We start from the raw sequence: 12497 nt of genomic DNA on the forward strand, positions 1-12497 counted from the left end.
TAAGCCGAGTGCACATTCGGTGAGAAAGTGATTGAGCTTTGAAAAATGATTATGAAAATGATAACACACTTGCATGTGATGGTGAAACACTTAGTGTTAGCATATTTGCAAAGGTGGTGAAAAAGGTGAAGAAAATGAGGTGTTGCTAAGCTCAGGGTGCTGCCATGAGGGCGCCACCATGCCCTGTCTAGTGCACCGCCACCCCTGTAGCGGTGACCGACAGAGGTGGCTGAGAGCAGCGGGTTGCCCTGGAGGCACCACCACCCAATCTAGTGGCATCGCCACCCCTAGGGTAGTGCCCACCTAGACTCTGGCCAAGAGTAGCAGTGGAGGAGCGGGCACCGATGCGTTCGGTGTTCACCGCCATGGAGAAGGCGATGCACCGCCTGGTCACCGCCATTGATGGGGTGGTGGCACTGCCTCTTTTATCCAAAGAGCTAGGGAAGGGAGCTAGGCACCGCCGCCTAGATGGCGGTGCACTGCCATAAAAGTCTAGAGAAGAGGTATTTTGGGGGGTTGGATGGTTGGTCACCGCCATTCTAGGGGCGGTGCCATCGCCACCCTGTCCGGTGCCCCAATGGCTAGGTTTTAGCCGTTGGAAAGTGACCATTGGGAGAGGCACCGCCATGTCCGGCGCTAGGCACCGCCGTGTCCAGTGCCCTCGTAGAAAGCTGCTCCAAAGGGGTAACAACTCTATTTACTTGTGGGCTTATAAATAGAGCTAGTGACCGGCCTTGGCTACTCTCTTGGCACTTCTAACAGCTGCATACACCATTTGAGAGCTGAGCACACCACTCCACTCACTTGCACACTTGATTTCATCATCTTGAGTGAGATTGGAGAGCCTCTAGTGCATTGCTTAGTGTTCTAGCATCTTGTGGCACTAGTTGGACAATTTGGGCTGGTGGAGATCTTGTTACTCTTGGTGTTTGCCGACACCTAGATGGCCCGATGATTGGTGGATCGTCGAGCAGAGAAAGGTGATTGTCTCCAACTTCGATCATTGTGATTGTGAGGGGTTCTTGTGCCTTCCCCGGCAGAGCGCCAAAGACAACTCTAGTGGATTGTGCGTGGCTTGTGGATCCTCATCTTGTATTGGTTGTGTAGCACCCTATTGAGGGTTTGGCGTGTGATGCCAATTAGCGCATGAACCTCCAAGTGAGTGAATCACCACAACAGGGACTAGCTTGCCGGCAAGCAAGTGAACATTGGAGGAAAAATCATTGTCTTGATTGTCTCCTTGGTATTAATTGATTGATCACTTGCCACGACAGTATACCTCTCTACCATTCTCTTGTATTACATTGTGCCTTTACTTGTGTAGAGCTTGTGGTGGTTGAAACTAGTTAGTGTAGCTCTTAGTTGTAGTTCTCTTGCTAGTTTTCTCACCTAGGTGTAAATTAGTGACTTAGCCTTGTTGTGATATACTAGAGATCATAGATTTTAGAATTGGGTAGGTGGCTTGCAACACAAGTGTAGTGCTAGCGCAAAATTCGCTTCACCATCTTATTTACTAATCACTTGCCTTAGCGTTGTTGTAGATTTTTTTAATAGGCTATTCACCCCCCCTCTAGCCATTAGGACCTTTCAAGTGGTATCAGAGCCGTGGTCACCGTGATTTGAGGCTTAACAACCTTCGGTGTCAAAATGGCTCAAATCAACAACACCAAGAAGCCACCCCAATTTGATGGAACAAATTATCCATATTGGAAGTCAAAGATGACCACTCATATGAAGTCAATCAATAGAAGAGTGTGGAAGGTGGTGGAGACCAAAATTGAGATAGCCGATCTGGAGAATCTCATTGCGACCGAAGAAGTGCTTCTCCAAAACAATGACATTGCTCTTAGTGCTATTCATGATGCTATTGATGAGGGAATATTTGAGCAAATCAAGAACATTGAAATAGCTCATGAAGCTTGGAAGAAGGTGGAAGAATCATTTGAGGGCACCAAGGCAATAAAGGGTGCAAAGGTATACATTCTCAAGGTGAAATTTGCTAGCTTCAAGATGAAGAAAGATGAGAGTGTGCTGGACATGTTTCATTGGATGGAAGTGTTTGTCAATGATCTCAAAGCACTTGGTGAGAAGATAGAGGACAAGGACTTCTCCCATAAATTCTTGAGATTCTTACCCGCAAGATTTGGTATGTTGATCACCTTGCTAGTGAGGACCGGTTTGGACACAATGACACCAAACCAAATCTTGGGAGATATCATGACCGATGATGCTTATAGAGATGATGATGAGAAGGAAGAAAAGAACAAAGAGGAGAAGGATGAAACCGAGAGCTGCAGTGGAGGAGCGGGCACCGGTGCGTCTGGTGTTCACCGCCATGGAGAAGGCGATGCACCGCCTGGTCACCGCCATTGATGGGGTGGTGGCACTGCCTCTTTTATCCAAAGAGCTGGGGAAGGGAGCTAGGCACCGCCGCTCGAATGGTGGTGCACCGCCATAAAAGTCCAGAGAAGAGGTATTTTGGGGGGTTGTCTGGTTGGTCACCGCCATTCTAGGGGCGGTGCCACCGCCACCCTATCCGGTGCCCCAATGGCTAGGTTTTAGCCATTGGAAAGTGACCATTGGGAGAGGCACCGCCATGTCCGGCGCCAGGCACTGCCGTGTCCAGTGCCCTCGCAGAAAGCTGCTCCAAAGGGGTAACAGCTCCATTTACTTGTGGGCTTATAAATAGAGTTAGTGACCGGCCTTGGCCACTCTCTTGGCACTTCTAACAGCTGCATACACCATTTGAGAGCTAAGCACACCACTCCACTCACTTGCACACTTGATTTCATCATCTTGAGTGAGATTGAAGAGCCTCTAGTGCATTGCTTAGTGTTCTAGCATCTTGTGGCACTAGTTGGACGATTTGGGCTGGTGGAGATCTTGTTACTCTTGGTGTTTGCCGACACCTAGATGGCCCGATGATTGGTGGATCGTCGAGCGGAGAAAGGTGATTGTCTTCGACTCCGATCATTGTGATTGTGAGGGGTTCTTGTGCCTTCCCCGGTAGAGCGCCAAAGACAACTCTAGTGGATTGTGCATGGCTTGTGGATCCTCATCTTGTATTGGTTGTGCGGCACCCTATTGAGGGTTTGGCGTGTGATGCCAATTAGCGTGTGAACCTCCAAGTGGGTGAATCACCACAACGGGAACTAGCTTGCCGGCAAGCAAGTGAACATCAGAGGAAAAATCATTGTCTTGATTGTCTCCTTGGTATTAATTGATTGATCACTTGCCATGATGGTATACCTCTCTACCATTCTCTTGTATTACATTGTGCCTTTACTTGTGTAGAGCTTGTGGTGGTTGAAACTAGTTAGTGTAGCTCTTAGTTGTAGTTCTCTTGCTAGTTTTCTCACCTAGGTGTAAATTAGTGACTTAGCCTTGTTATGATATACTAGAGATCATAGATTTTAGAATTGGATAGGTGGCTTGCAACACAAGTGTAGTGCTAGCGCAAAATTCGCTTCACCATCTTATTTACTAATCACTTGCCTTAGCGTTGTTGTAGAATTTTTTAATAGGCTATTCACCCCCCTCTAGCCATTAGGACCTTTCAAGTGGTATCAGAGCCGTGGTCACCGTGATTTGAGGCTTAACAACCTTCGGTGTCAAAATGGCTCAAATCAACAACACCAAGAAGCCACCCCAATTAGGACCGATGATGCTTATAGAGATGATAATGATAAGGAAGAAAAGAACAAAGAGAAGAAGGATGAAAAGAAGGATGAGAAGAAGTGTGTGGCATTCAAAGATGGTTCATCATCCAAGGGCAAGGCCAAGCAAGATACATCAAGTGAAATGATGGTTCATGGGATGATGACGATGATGAAAAGATGGCTCTCTTTGTTAAGAGAATTGGCAAGTTCATAGTGAATAAGGGCTACCATGCTAGAAGAAAGAAGTCTTCATCCAAGAACAAGGAAGAATCAAGAAGGTGCTTTAAGTGTTGAAAGCTCTAGTTTGGTTTTGGTGAATTGATGAAACCCTAAGTGCTAACCTAGTTTATCAAAGTGATTATGAGATAGGTAGCACTACTCCAAGTAGTGAAGCAATGGTGATCATGACATGCTGATGGTGATGGCATGGTGATGATCAAATGCTTGAACTTGGAAAAAGGAGAAAGAAAAACAAAAAGCTCAAGGCAAAGGTGAAACTTGATAGGAGCTTTTCGTTCTAGTGATCGAGACACTTAGTGAGTGTGATCACATTTAGGATCGATAGCCATACTATTAAGTGGGGTGAAACTCATATCAAAATGCGGTTATCAAAGTGCCACTAGATGTCTAACTCATTGCATATGCATTTAGGATCTAGTGGAGTGCTAACACCCTTGAAAATGTTTGTGAAAATAAGCTAACACACACATGCACAAAGGTGATACACATTATGTTTAGCACTTGGGAGCAAGGGTTCGAAACTTCATCGGCGCCCTGTATAGAAAAGACAGGGTTTGACAGAGTGCACCTAACACTGGTCACGTAGTGACCGGACTCTGAGCTAGTGTCCGGTCAGTGGCGTGCAGTGAAGGCCACCCTCAGTCTCTTGACTAGACATAGGCGACCAGACTCTGGCTGAACATGATTTAGCATCTAGTCATGATGATGTGGCAGCGCATAGAGATGTGGGCGAGTGATCGGACGCTGGGTGAGTTCGGTCGGGTGTGACCGAATGCGTCCGATCGTGAGTGGAACCTTACTAGAAACGATCGGATGCTAGTGATGGTGCATCCGATCACTTCGAGCAGCGCATCCGGTCATGACTAGAACTTTACTATAAGTGATGGGATGCCTGGGTCCTATGTCTAGTCGTACACTATAGTGCATCCGGTCATAACTTAAGTGCACTGATGACCGTTGAGACTAGGCGATCAGTATTTGAAGCAGGGGCCACCTGGCGTGCATCGCACGAATGGACGCTGGGATCCTGTGTCTGGTCAATATGACCGATGCATCTGGTCGCCCTAACTTTTTAGAGAACAGAGAACCAATGACTCTATTCATGGGGGCTCTCTATTTAAGCCCCATGGTCGGCTCAAGCTCACTCTCTTGGCCATTTGTATTAACATAGCAACCTTGTGAGCTTAGCCAAAGCCCTTCCACTCGTCTCCATCATTAATTCATCATCTTTGTGAGATTGGGAGAGAATCCAAGTGCATTGCTTGAGTGATTGCATCTAGAGGCACTTGGTGTTCGTGTTTTGCTGTGGGATTCGCTTGTTGCTCTTGGTGGTTGCCACCACCTAGATGGCTTGGAGCAGTGAAGGAGGATTGGCATGAGTTGGTGTTTGTTCGTGGCCATCTCTGGTGATTGTGAGGGGTCTTGTGCTTTCCCCGGCGGAGTGCCGAAAGGTAACTCTAGTGGATTCCTTATGTCATTGAGTTACCTCACTTATGGGTAGGTTCTTGTGGTGTCCAATTGTGTAGACGAGGTTCATGCAACACCTCTTAGCCGCCGAACCACCAAGTGTTGGTTGACACAACGGGGACTAGCGTGCCGACAAGCACGTGAACCTCAAGAGAAAAAATGGTTGTCTCTTGCCCTTTGGCATTCCCCCGGTGATTGAGTTAGTATTCATCTTGTGATTGGTTCACTCCTCTATGTAGTGGTACAATCACCTTACTTACTCATTTACATTCCAGCAAACTAGTTGTAGCAAGCTCTTTAGTGTAACTAGAATTGAGAGCTTGCTTTGTACCTTAAGTTCATCTAGTGGAGCTCTTTAGTGTAGCTAGTGTGAGAGCTCTTAGTGAGTAGTGACTTAGTAAATTATGTGTCTAGTAATCATAGTATCTAGAATTGTTGGATAGGTGGCTTGCAACCCTTGTAGAGCTAGAGCAAGTTTGCTTTTCGCTATTTGTTATACTAATCAAATTGCTCTAGTTGGTTTGTAGATTTTTAAATAGGCTATTCACCCCCCCTCTAGCCATATTAGGACCTTTTAAGTGTGGAAGCAAGGATCATCTTCTTGCTCAATGCCCATACAATAGCAACAATGATGATGACGACAAGAAGAGCAAGAAGAAGAACAAGAAGGAAAAAAAAGAGAAGGACAAGATGACCATCAAGAAGAAGAAGGGTGGTTCATATATGGTCACTTAGAATAGTGATGCTTCCTCAAGTGATGATGATAGTGATGATGACAAGACCACCGAGAAGAAGGCTCTTACAAGCATTGTTATAAATGAGAAGCCTTCCCTCTTTGACACTCCATCATGCTTCATGGCTAAGACCACTAAGGTACAAACTTATGATGATGAATATGATAAGGAACATGATAACAAAAATAAAAATGAAAGCAATAGTGATGATGATGAACCTACTAAAGATGAACTACTTGATATGTTAGATGATGCTAAGGAACATTTTGACATTAAGAGAAGGGAATACAAAAGCTTGCGTAAGGAACTAAAAGCCCTTAAGCAAGCCTTGGATGAGCTCAATGCATCTCATGAGAGGCTAGAGGAAGCCCATGAGAAGCTTGGCAAGGCTTACAAGAAGTTTGAGAAAGCTCATTCCTCTCTACTTAATGAGCAAAATGAGAAGGAACATGTTGTTACATGTGACAAAGGCTTAACTTGTGATATGATTGATGAATCATTCTATAAGCCTATTATTGTTGCTCCCACTAACACTTCTTGTAGCACATCCACTTCTAGCTCATCTAGTAGTGATGGTTTAACTTGTGATGCCTCACTAATGGTTGAGAATGAGACACTCAAAAAGGAGGTAAAAGAGCTCAATCACATATTGGCTAAGGCCTATGGTGGTGAGGACCGCTTGCTTATGTGCTTGGGTATCTAAAGAGCTTCTCTCTACAAAGAGGGATTGGGCTATACCCCCAAGAAAGGCAAAGCAGTCTTTGATCCTCACAAGACTAGTTTTGTGAAGAACAATGGTCGGTTTTGTACTAGTTACAAACAGGTTGGTCATGTAGAGCAAAAGTGCATGAAAAAGAAGCCTCAAGCCAATGTATCCTTTATTAAGCTTGATTCTTTCTATGTTCTTACTAAGGGTACAAATGGTGTGAAGGCTAAGTTTATTGGTGCACCATGGATGGGCTCAAAGGAGAAAGCATTTGGGTACCAAAGAGCTTAGTAACTAACCTTCAAGGACCCAAGCAAGTTTGGGTACCTAAAAAGAATTGATCTTCTTTTGTAGGTCAATTATAAAGCCAGAGGAAGGCATTGGGTTCTTGATAGTGGGTGCACTCAACACATGATCGGTGATGTAAGAATGTTCAACTCAATCAATACCAATGGCAATGATGGTTATGATAGTATCACATTTGGTGACAATGGCAAAGGCAAGGTCTAAGGGATTGGTAAAATTGCAATATCCAATGACAAGAGTATTTCTAATGTATTGCTAGTTGAGAGCTTGAACTTCAAATTGCTATCCGTGGCTCAATTATGTGATCTTGGATTCAGATGCATATTTGGGGTAGATGATGTAGAGATCATAAGTGTAGATAGCTCTAATTTGATCTTCAAAGGATTTAGATATGATAATCTATACTTGGTTGATTTCAATGCTAGTGAAACTCAATTATCAACATGCTTGTTCACTAAATCTAGTATGGGTTGGTTATGGCATAGAAGGCTTGATCATGTTGGAATGAAACAATTGAATAGATTGATTAAGCATGACTTGGTTAGAGGTTTGAAAGATGTTGTGTTTGAGAAGAATAAGATTTGTAGCTCTTGTCAAGCCGACAAACAAGTTGGAAACACCCATCCTAAGAAAAGCATAATGAGCACTAGAAAGGCATTTGAGTTATTGCACATGGATTTGTTTGGACCAACATAATACACTAGCATCGGTGGAAACAAATATGGCTTTGTGATAGTGGATGACTACACTAGATACACTTGGGCATTCTTTCTAGTGGACAAGAGTGATGTGTTTGCAACATTCAAATCATTTATCAAGGACATTCACAATGAGTTTAAATCAATCATCAAGAGAGTTAGAAGTGACAATGGTAGTGAGTTCAAGAACACAAGAATTGATGAGTTGTGTGATGATTTTGGAATGAGACATCAATTTTTGGCCAAGTACACTCCATAATCAAATGGCCTTGTTGAGAGGAAGAATAGAACACTCATTGATATGACAAGTCTATACTTGGTGAGTATAATATGAGTCAATATTTTTGGGTCGAAGCTATCAACATGGCTTGCTATTGTAGCAACCGCTTGTACTGTCACCCATTGAAAGAGGACACCATATGAGCTCTTGAATGGTAGAAAGCCAAACATTGCATATTTTCAGGTTTTTAGTTGCAAATGCTATATCTTGAAGAAAGGCACTAGATTGGAAAAGTTTAACAAGAATTGTGATGAAGGATTCTTACTTGGATAATCAACCACTAGCAAAGCATATAAAGTTTGGAATTTGACAAGTAGTACTCCTGAGATAGTACATGATGTTGAATTTGATGAAACCAAGGGTTCCCAAGATGAGAATGAGAACTTGGATGATGTTAGAGGCATTCAACTTTCAAATGCTATGAAAACATGGATATTGGTGAATTGAGGCCTAGGCAAGTGAATGATGATGAAGATGATCAAGTGCAAGTGCTCTCTAACTCAAATGTACAAATTAATACTAATCAAGCAAGTATAAGTGGCTCTAATGACAATGAACAAGATCAAGTGGCTAGTACATCATCTCAACCCAATGATCAAGCAAGTGCAAGCAATGTTCTAATACTTCAACCAACTCATATTGCAAGAGATCATCCATTGGACACTATAATTGGAGATATTTCTAGAGGTGTACAAACAAGATCAAGATTAGCATCATTTTGTGAACACTTCTCATTCGTGTCATCCATTGAACCAAAGAAGATAGAAGAAGCATCGAAGGATGTTGATTGGGTGAATGTTATGCATGAAGAATTAAACAACTTCACAAGAAATCAAGTATGGGAATTAGTGAAAAGACCAATGGGACATAATGTGATTAGAACCTAATAGGTCTATAGAAACAAGCAAGATCAAGATGGGATAGTAGTAAGGAACAAAGCAAGATTAGTAGCACAAGGATATACTCAAGTGGAAGGTCTTGACTTTGAAGAAACATATGCCCCGGTTGCTAGATTGGAAGTAATTAGAATCTTGCTAGCCTATGCTTGTACCCACAACATCAAGCTCTATCAAATGGATATCAAGAGTGCATTTCTTAATGGCTACATCAATGAAGAAGTTTATGTTGAGAGACCTCTCAGTTTTGAAGATGACAAGAAGCCCGACTATGTGTACAAGTTGAAGAAGGCTTTGTATGGCTTAAAGCAAGCACCTAGAGCATGGTATGAGAGGTTGAGAGATTTCCTACTCTCAAAAGGATTCATGATGGGCAAGGTTGACACCACTCTTTTTACCAAAAAGATTGGCAAAGACTTGTTTGTGTTACAAATCTATGTTGATGATATCATATTTGGATCAATCAATCAAGACTTTTGTGAAGAGTTTGGGAAGATGATGGTTAATGAGTTTGAGATGTTCATGATTAGAGAGTTGAGTTACTTCCTTGGTCTTCAAATCAAGCAATTGAAGAATGGTACATTTGTGAGTCAAGGCAAGTACATCAAAGACATGCTCAAGAAGTTTGGCATGAATTAAGCAAAGGCCATAAGTACATCAATGGGAACAAATGGTAATTTGGATAGTGATGCAAGTGTCAACATGGTGGATCAAAAGTTGTATTGGTCTATGATTGGAAGCCTACTCTATGTGACCGCATCTAGGCCGGATGTCATGTTTAGTGTGTGCATGTGTGCAAGATTTCAAGCCTCACCAAGAGAAAGTCACTTGAAGGCTACAAAGAGAATATTGAGATACTTGAAGCATACACAAAATGTTGGTTTGTGGTATTCCAAAGGAGTAAAGTTTGAGCTAGTTGGTTACTTCAGCTCAGATTATGCGGGATGCAAGATTGAAAGGAAGAGCACCTCAGGCACTTGTCAACTATTGGGAAAATCACTTGTTTTATGGTCATCAAAGAAGCAAAATAGTGTTGCATTATCAACCGCTGAAGCCGAATACATATCCACCGGTAGTTGTTGTGCACAAATACTTTGGATGAAGGCCACCTTGAATGACTTTATAATCAAGTTCAAGAAAGTGCCTCTGCTTTGTGACAATGAGAGTGCAATTAAGCTCACCAACAATCCGGTTCAACATGCAAGAACAAAGCACATTGATGTCCGCCATCATTTCATTAGAGATCACCAACAAAAAAGGGGACATTTGCATTGAGAGTGTGGGCACCGAAGATCAACTTGCCGATATATTCACCAAGCCATTGGATGAGAAAAGGTTTTGCAAGCTTAGGAATGAGTTGAACATATTAGATTTCTCAAATATGTGTTGATGTACCCCCCCCCCCCCACTTATATAACATGTCTCTCCTTCGAGCAACCAAGGTAAAAGTTGATTGGCATGGCATACATTCTTGCTAAGAACATGTTTAGTGCATCTAGTCATTCCTCATGTCTTTTAGGCTCATTCATAAAAATCAGATGAATTTGATGCTTGTATGGTACCACTATTGCTTCTATGCTTGACTTGATCTACGGGTAGCAGATGACATGTTTGTGGGCTTGTGAACCTAGTGTTTGATCTAGAAAATGAGCTACAAGTGTCTAACTCAACATGGTACAAGATAACCCTTATTTGGAGGTGTGAAGAAGCTTGTCCTTGGATCGAACCGAGTTAAATATCCTTGGCAAGTGTTCTAGATTGGACCAATTTTGGGAAAATAATGCTCACCCCATTGATTGACATTGATAATCTTAACCTATCTCAAATTGAACATTTGTGGTCATTGATGACAAAGGGGGAGAACTTTGACATAGGGGGAGAAATATGACAAAGTAAGGGGATCAATTGGGAGCAAGCTCATAAACTTGATTGGTGCATTTGAATGTGCATTTCATATGTTTGCTTGCATAGCACAAGTTTTTAAATTTAAAAAATTTCATGCTTGTGTGGTAGATGCTAGTTGTAGGTTTGATTGATGAAATGAAAAACTAGCATGCATAGGTTGAGTAACTAGACTTATGTTTATATTATGAAAACTAGACCCATGCTTCTAATGTTGATTTCACGGGGTATTCTAGTTTTTGTGTGCATGTCTAGTTACTAATGGTGCTAAGGGTGGTATATTGGTGCATTCCAATTGGTATCACGCTTCAAAGGTCCATCTCTTATACCTTAGCATCATTTGGTAGACATTACTCTCCCACAACTCAAATCCATGCATATGTGCAAGCTTTCAATCCAAACTCTTAGCACATATGTAGGGAGAGCAAATTGTACCAATGGGGGTTCATGAAACTTGTCCAAATCCTTTACACATGGTAAATATGCTTGGGCAAGCAATATGAATTCAATTGAATTTTAATTCATATCTTTATAAAAGGATTGTCATCAATTACCAAAAAGGGGAGATTGAAAGCTCTAGTTTGGTTTTGGTGAATTGATGAAACCCTAAGTGCTAACCTACTTTATCAAAGTGATCATGAGATAGGTAGCACATTCCAAGTGGTGAAGCAAATGGTGAAGATCATGATGATGGTGTGGACATGATGATCAAGTGTTTAGACTTGGAAAAGAAGACAGAGAAAAATAAAAAGCTCAAAGCAAAGATGAAACTTAATAGGAGCTTTTTGGTTTGGTGATCAAGACACTTAGCGAGTGTGATCATATTTGGGATAGATGGTCATACTATTAAGAGGGGATCTCTTATCAGACAACTCGATCATCTAGTGCCACTAGGTGCTGAAAAACTTGCATATGCATTTTAGGCCTAGTGCACATTCGATGAGAAAGTGATTAACCTTTGAAAAATAATTGTGAAAATGTTAACACACTTGCACGTGATGGTGAAACACTTGGAGTGTTAGCACATTTGCAAAGGTGGTGAAAATGTAAAGAAAAGGAGGCGTTGCCAGGCTCAGGGTGCTGCCACGGGGGCATCGCCATGCCCTATCCGGTGCACCGCCACCCTTGTAGTGATGACCGACAAAGGAGGCCGAGAACAGCGGGTTGCTCTGGTGGCGCCGCCACCCCTAGGGCAGTGCCCACCTAGACTCTGGGTGAGAGCAGTAGTGGAGGAGCGAGCATCGGTGCGTCCAATGTTCATCGTCGTGGAGAGGGCGGTGCATCGCCTGGTCACCGCCGTTGGTGGGGCGGTGGCACCGCCTCTTTTATCTAGAGAGCAGGGGAAGGGCTGCTAGGCACTACCACAGGCACCATCGCCCGGATGGTGGTGCATCGCCATAAAAGTCTAGAGAGGAGGTATTTCGGGGGGTTGTCTGGTTGGTCACAATCATCCTAGGGGCGGTGCCACCGCCACCCTGTCTGGTGCCCCAATGGCTAGTTATTAGCCATTGGAAAGTGATCATTGGGAGGGGCACCGCCGTGTCTGGTGCCCTCGTAGAAAGCTACTACAAAAGGGGTAATGGCTCTATTTGCTTGTGGGCTTATAAAT

Source organism: Miscanthus floridulus, chromosome 5 (genome assembly GCF_019320115.1).
Source record: "Miscanthus floridulus cultivar M001 chromosome 5, ASM1932011v1, whole genome shotgun sequence".
In the NCBI taxonomy this organism is placed as follows: Eukaryota; Viridiplantae; Streptophyta; class Magnoliopsida; order Poales; family Poaceae; genus Miscanthus; species Miscanthus floridulus.